Genomic DNA, 12,838 nt, shown 5'->3' with positions numbered 1-12,838 from the left:
CTCCCCAGCCCTATCCCAAATCATACTTATTTTGCATAGGCGATACCATGGTCATGAAGATTGTTCTCCCAGGGTGAGGTTCATTCATTGCATTCTGGGTTTGCTGACCCCTGTGATTTCCCCAAATGTGGGAAACTCGACTGCATTATTTGTGGTAGTGGGGGACTGTGTTTGTGCTTTCCTCTGGCCAGCTCTGGAAAAAGTCAGATTTCTTTGTCTCAGATCTTCCTCTAGCCTTGTTCTTCTTTCGAGAGTTCCCTTGTGCTGCCTCAGTTGGATCTCTTTCACTTGACAGGGGGGTGCCCGAACAGCGACCCTCCCCAGCTCTAGCCCAACTCCTACTTACCTGCCAGGTGAGATACTATGATCATGAAGGTGCTTCTCCCAGGGCAAGGCTCACCCATTGCACTCTGGGTGTGCTGCCCCTGCGATTTCCCCAAATGTGGGAAACTTGACTGCATAATTTGTGTTTCCCTTGGTCGGCTCTCGTATAATTCAGATCTCTTTGTCTCAGGTCTCTCTCCAGCCTAGTTTGCTGTCTGTTTCCACTTCTCTTTTCTTCAGCCGCTCCCTTCTATACCCTTGTGCACTATCCTGACTTCTCCTCCCGTCTGCTTACTTTGTGCCTTCCAATGCACAATGCAAACTACAGGTAGTGCTGCAGGGCCCACACCCTTTTACTTGCCTTACAGAGCAGCTCTGGAGCTGTTACAGTGCCCAGCTGCTGCAAGAAATCAGCTTGAATGCTTCAGGGGATGGGGCATGGCCAACATGAGCCCCACACCAAAGGAGGGTGGAGGTGTTTAATGCGAACTAGGGGTCATCCAAGCACCGCAAAAGGCCGCCATGCCCTGCACGCCCCTTTTCTCTTTTCATATGCAGATGAGGGTTGAAGCCAACTTTGACCCACTGCTTGGATGACATCACCGTATGCAAATCCGTCTTCTGCAGAACTTCCCCCAGGAATGCTTGCACTAGTTGTTGCATTTGGTTTGTTGTTTGGGGGTGCTTCAGTATTAGGCAGCCTTCTGCCCTCCCATGTTCATCTGAAAATATGTGTTCTCCCTGCAGTTGTTGTCCCCAGATGAGAGTTCCCTTGTGCTGCCTCAGTTAAATCTCCTTTACTTGACAGAGATGTGCATGAGCAGCGGCCCTCCCCAGCCCTATTCCAAATCATACTTATTTTGCATAGGAGATACCATGGTCATGAAGATTTTTCTCCCAGGGTGAGGTTCATTCATTGCATTTTGGGTATGCTGACCCCTGTGATTTCCCCAAATGTGGGAAACTCAGCTGCATTATTTGTGGTAGTGGGGGACTGTGTTTGTGCTTTCCTCTGGTCAGCTCTGGTAAAAGTCAGATTTCTTTGTCTCAGATTTTCCTCTAGCCTTGTTCTTTCGAGAGTTCCCTTGTGCTGCCTTAGTTGGATCTCCTTCACTTTACAGGGGGGTACCCGAGCAGCGACCCTCCCCAGCTCTAGCCCAACTCCTACTTACCTGCCAGGTGAGATACTATGATCATGAAGGTGCTTCTCCCAGGGCAAGGCTAACCCATTGCACTCTGGGTGTGCTGCTCCTGCGATTTCCCCAAATGTGGGAAACTTGACTGTATAATTTGTGTTTCCCCTGGTCGGCTCTCGTATAATTCAGATCTCTTTGTCTCAGGTCTCTCTCCAGCCTAGTTTGCTGTCTGTTTCCACTTCTCTTTTCTTGAGCCGCTCCCTTCTATGCCCTTGCGCACTATCCTGACTTCTCCTCCTGTCTGCTTACTTTGTGCCTTCCAACGCACAATGCGAACTACAGGTAGTGCTGCAGGGCCCACACCCTTTTACTTGCCTTACAGAGCAGCTCTGGAGCTGTTACAGTGCCCAGCTGCTGCAAGAAATCAGCTTGAATGCTTCAGGGGCTGGGGCATAGCCAACATGAGCCCCACACCAAAGGAGGGTGGAGGTGTTTAATGCAAACTAGGGGTCAGCCAAGCGCCGCAAAAGGCCACCATGCCCTGCACGCCCCTTTTCTCTTTTCATATGCAGACGAGGGTTGAAGCCAACTTTAACCCACTGCTTGGATGACATCACCATATGCAAATCCATCTGCGGCAGGCCTTCCCCCAGGAATGCTTGCACTAGTTGTTGCATTTGGTTTGTTGTTTGGGGGTGCTTCAGTATTAGGCAGCCTTCTGCCCTCCCATGTTCATCTGAAAATATATGTTCTCCCTGCAGTTGTTGTCCCAAGATGAGAGTTCCCTTGTGCTGCCTCAGTTGAATCTCCTTTACTTGACAGAGATGTGCATGAGCAGCGGCCCTCCCCAGCCCTATTCCAAATCATACTTATTTTGCATAGGAGATACCATGGTCATGAAGATTTTTCTCCCAGGGTGAGGTTCATTCATTGCATTTTGGGTATGCTGACCCCTGTGATTTCCCCAAATGTGGGAAACTTGACTGCATTATTTGTGGTAGTGGGAGACTGTGTTTGTGCTTTCCTCTGGTCAGCTCTGGTAAAAGTCAGATTTCTTTGTCTCAGATCTTCCTCTAGCCTTGTTCTTCTTTCAAGAGTTCCCTGGTGCTGCCTCAGTTGGATCTCCTTCACTTCACAGGGGGGAACCCGAGCAGCGACCCTCCCCAGCTCTAGCCCAACTCCTACTTACCTGCCCGGTGAGATACTATGATCATGAAGGTGCTTCTCCCAGGGCAAGGCTCAACCATTGCACTCTGGGTGTGCTGCTCCTGCGATTTCCCCAAATGTGGGAAACTTGACTGCATAATTTGTGTTTCCCCTCGTCGGCTCTCGTATAATTCAGATCTCTTTGTCTCAGGTCTCTCTCCAGCCTAGTTTGCTGTCTGTTTCCACTTCTCTTTTCTTGAGCCGCTCCCTTCTATGCCCTTGCGCACTATCCTGACTTCTCCCGTCTGCTTACTTCGTGCCTTCCAACGCACAATGCGAACTACAGGTAGTGCTGCAGGGTCCACACCCTTTTACTTGCCTTACAGAGTAGCTCTGGAGCAGTTACAGTGCCCAGCTGCTGCAAGAAATCAGCTTGAATGCTTCAGGGGCTGGGGCATAGCCAACATGAGCCCCACACCGAAGGAGGGTGGAGGTGTGTAATGCGAACTAGGGGTCATCCAAGCGCTGCAAAAGGCCGCCATGCCCTGCACGCCCCTTTTCTCTTTTCATATGCAGACGAGGGTTGAAGCCAACTTTGACCCACTGCTTGGATGACATCACCATATGCAAATCCATCTGCTGCAGGCCTTCCCCCAGGAATGCTTGCACTAGTTGTTGCATTTGGTTTGTTGTTTGGGGGTGCTTCAGTATTAGGCAGCCTTCTGCCCTCACATGTTCATCAGAAAATATGTGTTCTCCCTGCAGTTGTTGTCCCCAGATGAGAGTTCCCTTGTGCTGCCTCAGTTGAATCTCCTTTACTTGACAGAGATGTGCCTGAGCAGCGGCCCTCCCCAGCCCTATCCCAAATCATACTTATTTTGCATAGGCGATACCATGGTCATGAAGATTGTTCTCCCAAGGTGAGGTTCATTCATTGCATTCTGGGTATGCTGACCCCTGTGATTTCCCCAAATGTGGGAAACTCGACAGCATTATTTGTGGTAGTGGGGGACTGTGTTTGTGCTTTCCTCTGGTCAGCTCTGGAAAAAGTCAGATTTCTTTGTCTCAGATCTTCCTCTAGCCTTGTTCTTCTTTCGAGAGTTCCCTTGTGCTACCTCAGTTGGATCTCCTTCACTTCACAGGGGGGTGCCCGAACAGCGACCCTCCCCAGCTCTAGCCCAACTCCTACTTACCTGCCAGGTGAGATACTATGATTATGAAGGTGCTTCTCCCAGGGCAAGGCTCACCCATTGCACTCTGGGTGTGCTGCCCCTGCGATTTCCCCAAATGTGGGAAACTTGACTGCATAATTTGTGTTTCCCCTGGTCGGCTCTCGTATAATTCAGATCTCTTTGTCTCAGGTCTCTCTCCAGCCTAGTTTGCTGTCTGTTTCCACTTCTCTTTTCTTGAGCCGCTCCCTTCTATGCCCTTGCGCACTATCCTGACTTCTCCTCCTGTCTGCTTACTTTGTGCCTTCCAACGCACAATGCGATCTACAGGTAGTGCTGCAGGGCCCAGACCCTTTTACTTGCCTTACAGAGCAGCTCTGGAGCTGTTACAGTGCCCAGCTGCTGCAAGAAATCAGCTTGAATGCTTCAGGGGCTGGGGCATAGCCAACATGAGCCCCACACCAAAGGAGGGTGGAGGTGTTTAATGCAAACTAGGGGTCAGCCAAGCGCCGCAAAAGGCCACCATGCCCTGCACGCCCCTTTTCTCTTTTCATATGCAGACGAGGGTTGAAGCCAACTTTGACCCACTGCTTGGATGACATCACCATATGCAAATCCATCTGCGGCAGGCCTTCCCCCAGGAATGCTTGCACTAGTTGTTGCATTTGGTTTGTTGTTTGGGGGTGCTTCAGTATTAGGCAGCCTTCTGCCCTCCCATGTTCATCTGAAAATATATGTTCTCCCTGCAGTTGTTGTCCCAAGATGAGAGTTCCCTTGTGCTGCCTCAGTTGAATCTCCTTTACTTGACAGAGATGTGCATGAGCAGCGGCCCTCCCCAGCCCTATTCCAAATCATACTTATTTTGCATAGGAGATACCATGGTCATGAAGATTTTTCTCCCAGGGTGAGGTTCATTCATTGCATTTTGGGTATGCTGACCCCTGTGATTTCCCCAAATGTGGGAAACTTGACTGCATTATTTGTGGTAGTGGGAGACTGTGTTTGTGCTTTCCTCTGGTCAGCTCTGGTAAAAGTCAGATTTCTTTGTCTCAGATTTTCCTTTAGCCTTGTTCTTCTTTCGAGAGTTCCCTTGTGCTGCCTCAGTTGGATCTCCTTCACTTTACAGGGGGGTGCCCGAGCAGCGACCCTCCCCAGCTCTAGCCCAACTCCTACTTACCTGCCAGGTGAGATACTATGATCATGAAGGTGCTTCTCCCAGGGCAAGGCTCACCCATTGTACTCTGGGTGTGCTGCTCCTGCGATTTCCCCAAATGTGGGAAACTTGACTGCATAATTTGTGTTTCCCCTGGTCGGCTCTCGTATAATTCAGATCTCTTTGTCTCAGGTCTCTCTCCAGCCTAGTTTGCTGTCTGTTTCCACTTCTCTTTTCTTCAGCCGCTCCCTTCTATACCCTTGTGCACTATCCTGACTTCTCCTCCCGTCTGCTTACTTTGTGCCTTCCAATGCACAATGCAAACTACAGGTAGTGCTGCAGGGCCCACACCCTTTTACTTGCCTTACAGAGCAGCTCTGGAGCTGTTGCAGTGCCAAGCTGCTGCAAGAAATCAGCTTGAATGCTTCAGGGGCTGGGGCATAGCCAACATGAGCCCCACACCGAAGGAGGGTGGAGGTGTTTAATGCAAACTAGGGGTCAGACAAGCGCAGCAAAAGGCCACCATGCCCTGCACGCCCCTTTTCTGTTTTCATATGCAGACGAGGGTTGAAGCCAACTTTGACCCACTGCTTGGATGACATCACCATATGCAAATCCATCTGCGGCAGGCCTTCCCCCAGGAATGCTTGCACTAGTTGTTGCATTTGGTTTGTTGTTTGGGGGTGCTTCAGTATTAGGCAGCCTTCTGCCCTCCCATGTTCATCTGAAAATATGTGTTCTCCCTGCAGTTGTTGTCCCTAGATGAGAGTTCCCTTGTGCTGCCTCAGTTGAATCTCCTTAACTTGACAGAGATGTGCCTGAGCAGCGGCCCTCCCCAGCTCTATCCCAAATCATACTTATTTTGCATAGGAGATACCATGGTCATGAAGATTATTCTCCCAGGGTGAGGTTCATTCATTGCATTCTGGGTATGCTGACCCCTGTGATTTCCCCAAATGTGGGAAACTCGACTGCTTTATTTGTGGTAGTGGGGGACTGTGTTTGTGTTTTCCTCTGGTCAGCTCTGGTAAAAGTCAGATTTCTTTGTTTCAGAGCCTTGTTCTTCTTTTGAGAGTTCCCTTGTGCTGCCTCAGTTGGATCTCCTTCACTTGACAGGGGGGTGCCCGAGCAGAGACCCTCCCCAGCTCTAGCCCAACTCCTACTTACCTGCCAGGTGAGATACTATGATCATGAAGGTGCTTCTCCCAGGGCAAGGCTCACCCATTGCACTCTGGGTGTGCTGCCCCTGCGATTTCCCCAAATGTGGGAAACTTGACTGCATAATTTGTGTTTCCCCTGGTCGGCTCTCGTATAATTCAGATCTCTTTGTCTCAGGTCTCTCTCCAGCCTAGTTTGCTGTCTGTTTCCACTTCTCTTTTCTTCAGCCGCTCCCTTCTATGCCCTTGTGCACTATCCTGACTTCCCCGTCTGCTTACTTTGTGCCTTCCAACGCACAATGCAAACTACAGGTAGTGCTGCAGGGCCCACACCCTTTTACTTGCTTTACAGAGCAGCTCTGGAGCTGTTACAGTGCCCAGCTGCTGCAAGAAATCAGCTTGAATGCTTCAGGGGCTGGGGCATAGCCAACATGAGCCCCACACCGAAGGAGGGTGGAGGTGTTTAATGCGAACTAGGGGTCATCCAAGCGCCGCAAAAGGCAGCCATGCCCTGCACACCCCTTTTTTATTTTCATATGCAGACGAGGGTTGAAGCCAACTTTGACCCACTGCTTGGATGACATCACCATATGCAAATCCGTCTGCTGCAGGCCTTCCCCCAGGAATGCTTGCACTAGTAGTTGCATTTGGTTTGTTGTTTGGGGGTGCTTCAGTATTAGGCAGCCTTCTGCCCTCCCATGTTCATCTGAAAATATGTGTTCTCCCTGCAGTTGTTGTCCCCAGATGAGAGTTCCCTTGTGCTGCCTCAGTTGAATCTCCTTTACTTGACAGAGATGTGCCTGAGCAGCGGCCCTCCCCAGCCCTATCCCAAATCATACTTATTTTGCATAGGAGATACCATGGTCATGAAGATTGTTCTCCCAGGGTGAGGTTCATTCATTGCACTCTGGGTATGCTGACCCCTGTGATTTCCCCAAATGTGGGAAACTCGACTGCATTATTTGTGGTAGTGGGGGACTGTGTTTGTGCTTTCCTCTGGTCAGCTCTGGTAAAAGTCAGATTTCTTTGTCTCAGATCTTCCTCTAGCCTTGTTCTTCTTTCGAGAGTTCCCTTGTGCTGCCTCAGTTGGATCTCCTTCACTTGACAGGGGGTGCCCGAGCAGCAATCCTCCACAGCTCTAGCCCAACTCCTACTTACCTGCCAGGTGAGATACTATGATCTTCACTGTTAGGGCAATCAGGATGTGGAATTCCCTGCCAGGGAAGGTGGTAATGGCGGACTCTGTAATTGGATTTAAAAAAGGAATGGATACATTTCTGAATGAAAAAGCTATCCAAGGTTATAATACTTAAAATATCAACATGGTTAATCCGGGGGTAACATGAGTTATAGTAGCTAACTAGTCATAAAACATTATTCAGCAAGTATGTAGAATCATCACAACTTAAAACAGGTTGAACACGATGGGCAATTTGCCTCTATTCAACCTCAAAAACTATGTTACCATATGTTACTATATTACTATGTTACTGTAGTATACAGAACACCACAATGTAATGAGCAGTGATAGTGAGCACTGATGAGGATACTAGAACTGACACTGAGCAGCAAGATGCAGCACTGGACTATTAGTAATGTACTGTAGTATGCTGAGCACCACAATGCAGCACAAGACAATGAGCAGTGATACTGAGCACTGATGAGGATACTACTGAGAACTGACACTGAGCAGGAGAGACACACTACTAGTATTACTGAGCAGCAATAAGTAACCACTGATACTGAGCACTGATATTGAGATTTCCACTGAGAGAACATAGCCACGTCCTCTCCGCTCTCTCTTCAATGCACGAGTAAAAATGGCGGCAACGCGCAGCTCTTTATATGGAATCCGAATCTCGCGAGAATCCGACAGCGGGATGATGACATTTTCCCTTGTTCAGGTTTTCCGAGTCAGGCAGGAACAACCGAGCCTGCCTCGGACCAGTGTAAACCACGTGGAGTTCGTCGGGAATTCGGTTCTCGGAGAACCGAACCCGCTCCTCTATATATACTATATTACTATGTTACTGTAGTATACAGAACACCACAATGCAATGAGCAGTGATAGTGAGCACTGATGAGGATACTAGAACTGACACTGAGCAGCAAGATGCAGCACTGGACTATTAGTAATGTACTGTAGTATGCTGAGCACCACAATGCAGCACAAGACAATGAGCAGTGATACTGAGCACTGATGAGGATACTACTGAGAACTGACACTGAGCAGGAGAGACACACTACTAGTATTACTGAGCAGCAATAAGTAACCACTGATACTGAGCACTGATATTGAGATTTCCACTGAGAGAACATAGCCACGTCCTCTCCGCTCTCTCTTCAATGCACGAGTAAAAATGGCAGCAACGCGCAGCTCTTTATATGGAATCCGAATCTCACGAGAATCTGACAGCGGGATGATGACATTTTCCCTTGTTCAGGTTTTCCGAGTCAGGCAGGAACAACCGAGCCTGCCTCGGACCAATGTAAACCACGTGGAGTTCGTGGGGAATTCGGTTCTCGGAGAACCGAACCCACTCCTCTCTACCTTATACCCATCAATTGTTTTTATTTTCAATCTAAGCCCCTGCAGTTTTCTGTAAGCATCTGCTTCGCTATGATGATCAACAAGTCACAAGGGCAAACACTCAGGGCTTGAGGCGTAGATCTTAGGACCAGCTGCTACAAGCATGGCAGAGGTGTCACTATCACTGGTGACACCCAGAGAGGTGGCGAGGGAGATTGTAATGCAGTGCGCGCAGATAAACAGCGCAATGGTAAAAAGGAGGCATGGTTTCATAGGTAGGGGCGTGGCCTGGTGGCCTGAATCTACATTTTGTTGCTCCGGGTGTCCCGGGGGTTGGGGGCTGCACCCGGGGACTAGTGTGTGAGCGGTGCTGGCTCCTGCACAGTGACAGGGCATGGCCACCCAGCATGACGCCTCCCTTCTTGACCATGCTGTAATTGCAGTCGCACTGCAGTTCAGCGTGATCATAAAAAATGGTGTAGGCTCCTGCTGGTGCAGACTGTAGAGAAAAGCTGCTGTGACCACGCCCCCTGTGTCTCCTCCGTTGCAGACCCCATTTTGAAGCCTTGCCCCCGGACTAAGAGAAAAGAATGCCCTTGCGCACTATCCTGACTTCTCCTCCCGTCTGCTTAATTTGTGCCTTCCAACGCACAATGCGAACAACAGGTGGTGCTGCAGGGCCCACACACTTTTACTTGCCTTACAGAACAGCTCTGGAGCTGTTACAGTGCCCAGCTGCTGCAAGAAATCAGCTTGAATGCATCAGGGGATGGGGCATGGCCAACATGAGCCCCACACCAAAGGAGGGTGGGGGTGTTTAATGCGAACTAGGGGTCATCCAAGCACTGCAAAAGGCCGCCATGCCCTGCATGCCCCTTTTCTCTTTTCATATGCAGATGAGGGTTCCAGTCAACTTTGGCCCACTGCTTGGATTTACATCACCGTATGCAAATCCGTCTGCTGCAGACCTTCCCCCAGGAGTGCTTGTACTAGTTGTTGCATATGGGCCCTCATTCCGAGTCGTTCGCTCTGTAAATTTCATCGCATCGCAGTGAAATTCTGCTTAGTACGCATGCGCAATATTCGCACTGCGACTGCGCCAAGTAATTTTACAATGAAGAAAGTATTTTTACTCACGGCTTTTTCTTCGCTCCGGCGATCGTAATGTGATTGACAGGAAATGGGTGTTACTGGGCGGAAACAGGCCGTTTTATGGGCGTGTGGGAAAAAACGCTACAGTTTCCGGAAAAAACGCAGGAGTGGCCGGAGAAACGGGGGAGTGTCTGGGCGAACTCTGGGAGTGTTTGTGACGTCAAACCAGGAACGACAAGCACTGAACTGATCGCAGATGCAGAGTAAGTCTGAAGCTACTCTGAAACTGCTAAGTAGTTTGTAATCGCAATATTGCGAATACATCGGTCGCAATTTTAAGAAGCTAAGATTCACTCCCAGTAGGCGGCGGCTTAGCGTGTGTAACTCTGCTAAAATCGCCTTGCGAGCGATCAACTCGGAATGAGGGCCATGGTTTGATATTTGATGGTGCTTCAGTATTAGGCAGCCTTCCGCCCTCCCATGTTCATCTGAAAAGATGTGGTCTCCCTGCAGTTGTTGTCCCCAGATGAGAGTTCCCTTGTGCTGCCTCAGTTGAATCTCCTTTACTTGACAGAGATGTGCCTGAGCAGCGGCCCTCACCAGCCCTATCCCAAATCATACTTATTTTGCATAGGAGATACCATGGTCATGAAGATTGTTCTCCCAGGGTTAGGTTCATTCATTGCATTCTGGGTATGCTGACCCCTGTGATTTTCCCAAATGTGGGAAACTCGACTGCATTATTTGTGGTAGTGGGGGACTGTGTTTGTGCTTTCCTCTGGTCAGCTCTGGTAAAAGTCAGATTTCTTTGTCTCAGATCTTCCTCTAGCCTTGTTCTTCTTTCGAGAGTTCCCTGGTGCTGCTTCAGTTGGATCTCCTTCACTTCACAGGGGGGAACCCGAGCAGCGACCCTCCCCAGCTCTAGCCCAACTCCTACTTACCTGCCAGGTGAGATACTATGATCATGAAGGTGCTTCTCCCAGGGCAAGGCTCAACCATTGCACTCTGGGTGTGCTGCTCCTGCGATTTCCCCAAATGTGGGAAACTTGACTGCATAATTTGTGTTTCCCCTCGTCGGCTCTCGTATAATTCAGATCTCTTTGTCTCAGGTCTCTCTCCAGCCTAGTTTGCTGTCTGTTTCCACTTCTCTTTTCTTGAGCCGCTCCCTTCTATGCCCTTGCGCACTATCCTGACTTCTCCCGTCTGCTTACTTCGTGCCTTCCAACGCACAATGCGAACTACAGGTAGTGCTGCAGGGCCCACACCCTTTTACTTGCCTTACAGAGTAGCTCTGGAGCAGTTACAGTGCCCAGCTGCTGCAAGAAATCAGCTTTAATGCTTCAGGGGCTGGGGCATAGCCAACATGAGCCCCACACAGAAGGAGGGAGGAGGTGTGTAATGCAAACTAGGGGTCATCCAAGCGCTGCAAAAGGCCGCCATGCCCTGCACGCCCCTTTTCTCTTTTCATATGCAGACGAGGGTTGAAGCCAACTTTGACCCACTGCTTGGATGACATCACCATATGCAAATCCATCTGCTGCAGGCCTTCCCCCAGGAATGCTTGCACTAGTTGTTGCATTTGGTTTGTTGTTTGGGGGTGCTTCAGTATTAGGCAGCCTTCTGCCCTCACATGTTCATCTGAAAATATGTGTTCTCCCTGCAGTTGTTGTCCCCAGATGAGAGTTCCCTTGTGCTGCCTCAGTTGAATCTCCTTTACTTGACAGAGATGTGCCTGAGCAGCGGCCCTCCCCAGCCCTATCCCAAATCATACTTATTTTGCATAGGCGATACCATGGTCATGAAGATTGTTCTCCCAGGGTGAGGTTCAGTCATTGCATTCTGGGTATGCTGACCCCTGTGATTTCCCCAAATGTGGGAAACTCGACTGCATTATTTGTGGTAGTGGGGGACTGTGTTTGTGCTTTCCTCTGGCCAGCTCTGGAAAAAGTCAGATTTCTTTGTCTCAGATCTTCCTCTAGCCTTGTTCTTCTTTCGAGAGTTCCCTTGTGCTGCCTCAGTTGGATCTCTTTCACTTGACAGGGGGGTGCCCGAACAGCGACCCTCCCCAGCTCTAGCCCAACTCCTACTTACCTGCCAGGTGAGATACTATGATCATGAAGGTGCTTCTCCCAGGGCAAGGCTCACCCATTGCACTCTGGGTGTGCTGCCCCTGCGATTTCCCCAAATGTGGGAAACTTGACTGCATAATTTGTGTTTCCCTTGGTCGGCTCTCGTATAATTCAGATCTCTTTGTCTCAGGTCTCTCTCCAGCCTAGTTTGCTGTCTGTTTCCACTTCTCTTTTCTTCAGCCGCTCCCTTCTATACCCTTGTGCACTATCCTGACTTCTCCTCCCGTCTGCTTACTTTGTGCCTTCCAATGCACAATGCAAACTACAGGTAGTGCTGCAGGGCCCACACCCTTTTACTTGCCTTACAGAGCAGCTCTGGAGCTGTTACAGTGCCCAGCTGCTGCAAGAAATCAGCTTGAATGCTCCAGGGGATGGGGCATGGCCAACATGAGCCCCACACCAAAGGAGGGTGGAGGTGTTTAATGCGAACTAGGGGTCATCCAAGCACCGCAAAAGGCCGCCATGCCCTGCACGCCCCTTTTCTCTTTTCATATGCAGATGAGGGTTGAAGCCAACTTTGACCCACTGCTTGGATGACATCACCGTATGCAAATCCGTCTTCTGCAGAACTTCCCCCAGGAATGCTTGCACTAGTTGTTGCATTTGGTTTGTTGTTTGGGGGTGCTTCAGTATTAGGCAGCCTTCTGCCCTCCCATGTTCATCTGAAAATATGTGTTCTCCCTGCAGTTGTTGTCCCCAGATGAGAGTTCCCTTGTGCTGCCTCAGTTAAATCTCCTTTACTTGACAGAGATGTGCATGAGCAGCGGCCCTCCCCAGCCCTATTCCAAATCATACTTATTTTGCATAGGAGATACCATGGTCATGAAGATTTTTCTCCCAGGGTGAGGTTCATTCATTGCATTTTGGGTATGCTGACCCCTGTGATTTCCCCAAATGTGGGAAACTCAACTGCATTATTTGTGGTAGTGGGGGACTGTGTTTGTGCTTTCCTCTGGTCAGCTCTGGTAAAAGTCAGATTTCTTTGTCTCAGATTTTCCTCTA

At 49.6% G+C, this 12,838-nt stretch overlaps 16 non-coding genes and 2 pseudogenes across 16 annotated transcripts; all 18 read left to right on the top strand.

The window, feature by feature from the left end:
- Positions 1 to 22: 22 nt before the first annotated feature.
- LOC135023049 (U1 spliceosomal RNA) lies at positions 23 to 186 on the top strand. The gene has a single exon (XR_010220058.1). It is a non-coding gene; the product is annotated as a U1 spliceosomal RNA (small nuclear RNA).
- Positions 187 to 338: 152 nt separating this feature from the next.
- Positions 339 to 501, top strand: LOC135023200 (U1 spliceosomal RNA). The gene has a single exon (XR_010220204.1). It is a non-coding gene; the product is annotated as a U1 spliceosomal RNA (small nuclear RNA).
- Positions 502 to 1,175: 674 nt separating this feature from the next.
- On the top strand, positions 1,176 to 1,339 carry LOC135023004 (U1 spliceosomal RNA). The gene has a single exon (XR_010220013.1). It is a non-coding gene; the product is annotated as a U1 spliceosomal RNA (small nuclear RNA).
- Positions 1,340 to 1,488: 149 nt separating this feature from the next.
- Positions 1,489 to 1,651, top strand: LOC135023271 (U1 spliceosomal RNA). Its single transcript, XR_010220271.1, has one exon. It is a non-coding gene; the product is annotated as a U1 spliceosomal RNA (small nuclear RNA).
- A 674-nt stretch (positions 1,652 to 2,325) lies between these two features.
- Positions 2,326 to 2,489, top strand: LOC135023108 (U1 spliceosomal RNA). The gene has a single exon (XR_010220115.1). It is a non-coding gene; the product is annotated as a U1 spliceosomal RNA (small nuclear RNA).
- Positions 2,490 to 2,641: 152 nt separating this feature from the next.
- On the top strand, positions 2,642 to 2,777 carry LOC135023328 (U1 spliceosomal RNA; annotated as a pseudogene).
- A 698-nt stretch (positions 2,778 to 3,475) lies between these two features.
- LOC135023127 (U1 spliceosomal RNA) lies at positions 3,476 to 3,639 on the top strand. The gene has a single exon (XR_010220134.1). It is a non-coding gene; the product is annotated as a U1 spliceosomal RNA (small nuclear RNA).
- A 152-nt stretch (positions 3,640 to 3,791) lies between these two features.
- LOC135023249 (U1 spliceosomal RNA) lies at positions 3,792 to 3,954 on the top strand. The gene has a single exon (XR_010220251.1). It is a non-coding gene; the product is annotated as a U1 spliceosomal RNA (small nuclear RNA).
- A 674-nt stretch (positions 3,955 to 4,628) lies between these two features.
- On the top strand, positions 4,629 to 4,792 carry LOC135023107 (U1 spliceosomal RNA). The gene has a single exon (XR_010220114.1). It is a non-coding gene; the product is annotated as a U1 spliceosomal RNA (small nuclear RNA).
- A 152-nt stretch (positions 4,793 to 4,944) lies between these two features.
- LOC135023227 (U1 spliceosomal RNA) lies at positions 4,945 to 5,107 on the top strand. The gene has a single exon (XR_010220229.1). It is a non-coding gene; the product is annotated as a U1 spliceosomal RNA (small nuclear RNA).
- A 674-nt stretch (positions 5,108 to 5,781) lies between these two features.
- Positions 5,782 to 5,945, top strand: LOC135023073 (U1 spliceosomal RNA). Its single transcript, XR_010220082.1, has one exon. It is a non-coding gene; the product is annotated as a U1 spliceosomal RNA (small nuclear RNA).
- Positions 5,946 to 6,087: 142 nt separating this feature from the next.
- On the top strand, positions 6,088 to 6,250 carry LOC135023166 (U1 spliceosomal RNA). Its single transcript, XR_010220171.1, has one exon. It is a non-coding gene; the product is annotated as a U1 spliceosomal RNA (small nuclear RNA).
- Positions 6,251 to 6,920: 670 nt separating this feature from the next.
- Positions 6,921 to 7,084, top strand: LOC135022997 (U1 spliceosomal RNA). Its single transcript, XR_010220006.1, has one exon. It is a non-coding gene; the product is annotated as a U1 spliceosomal RNA (small nuclear RNA).
- Positions 7,085 to 10,324: 3,240 nt separating this feature from the next.
- Positions 10,325 to 10,488, top strand: LOC135023029 (U1 spliceosomal RNA). Its single transcript, XR_010220038.1, has one exon. It is a non-coding gene; the product is annotated as a U1 spliceosomal RNA (small nuclear RNA).
- Positions 10,489 to 10,640: 152 nt separating this feature from the next.
- On the top strand, positions 10,641 to 10,776 carry LOC135023298 (U1 spliceosomal RNA; annotated as a pseudogene).
- Positions 10,777 to 11,474: 698 nt separating this feature from the next.
- LOC135023052 (U1 spliceosomal RNA) lies at positions 11,475 to 11,638 on the top strand. The gene has a single exon (XR_010220061.1). It is a non-coding gene; the product is annotated as a U1 spliceosomal RNA (small nuclear RNA).
- A 152-nt stretch (positions 11,639 to 11,790) lies between these two features.
- LOC135023199 (U1 spliceosomal RNA) lies at positions 11,791 to 11,953 on the top strand. Its single transcript, XR_010220203.1, has one exon. It is a non-coding gene; the product is annotated as a U1 spliceosomal RNA (small nuclear RNA).
- Positions 11,954 to 12,627: 674 nt separating this feature from the next.
- Positions 12,628 to 12,791, top strand: LOC135023427 (U1 spliceosomal RNA). Its single transcript, XR_010220380.1, has one exon. It is a non-coding gene; the product is annotated as a U1 spliceosomal RNA (small nuclear RNA).
- The last annotated feature ends 47 nt before the right edge of the window (positions 12,792 to 12,838 follow it).

Source organism: Pseudophryne corroboree, unplaced genomic scaffold (genome assembly GCF_028390025.1).
Source record: "Pseudophryne corroboree isolate aPseCor3 unplaced genomic scaffold, aPseCor3.hap2 scaffold_396, whole genome shotgun sequence".
NCBI classification, from domain to species: Eukaryota; Metazoa; Chordata; class Amphibia; order Anura; family Myobatrachidae; genus Pseudophryne; species Pseudophryne corroboree.
This window is presented reverse-complemented; position numbering and strand designations above follow the sequence as displayed.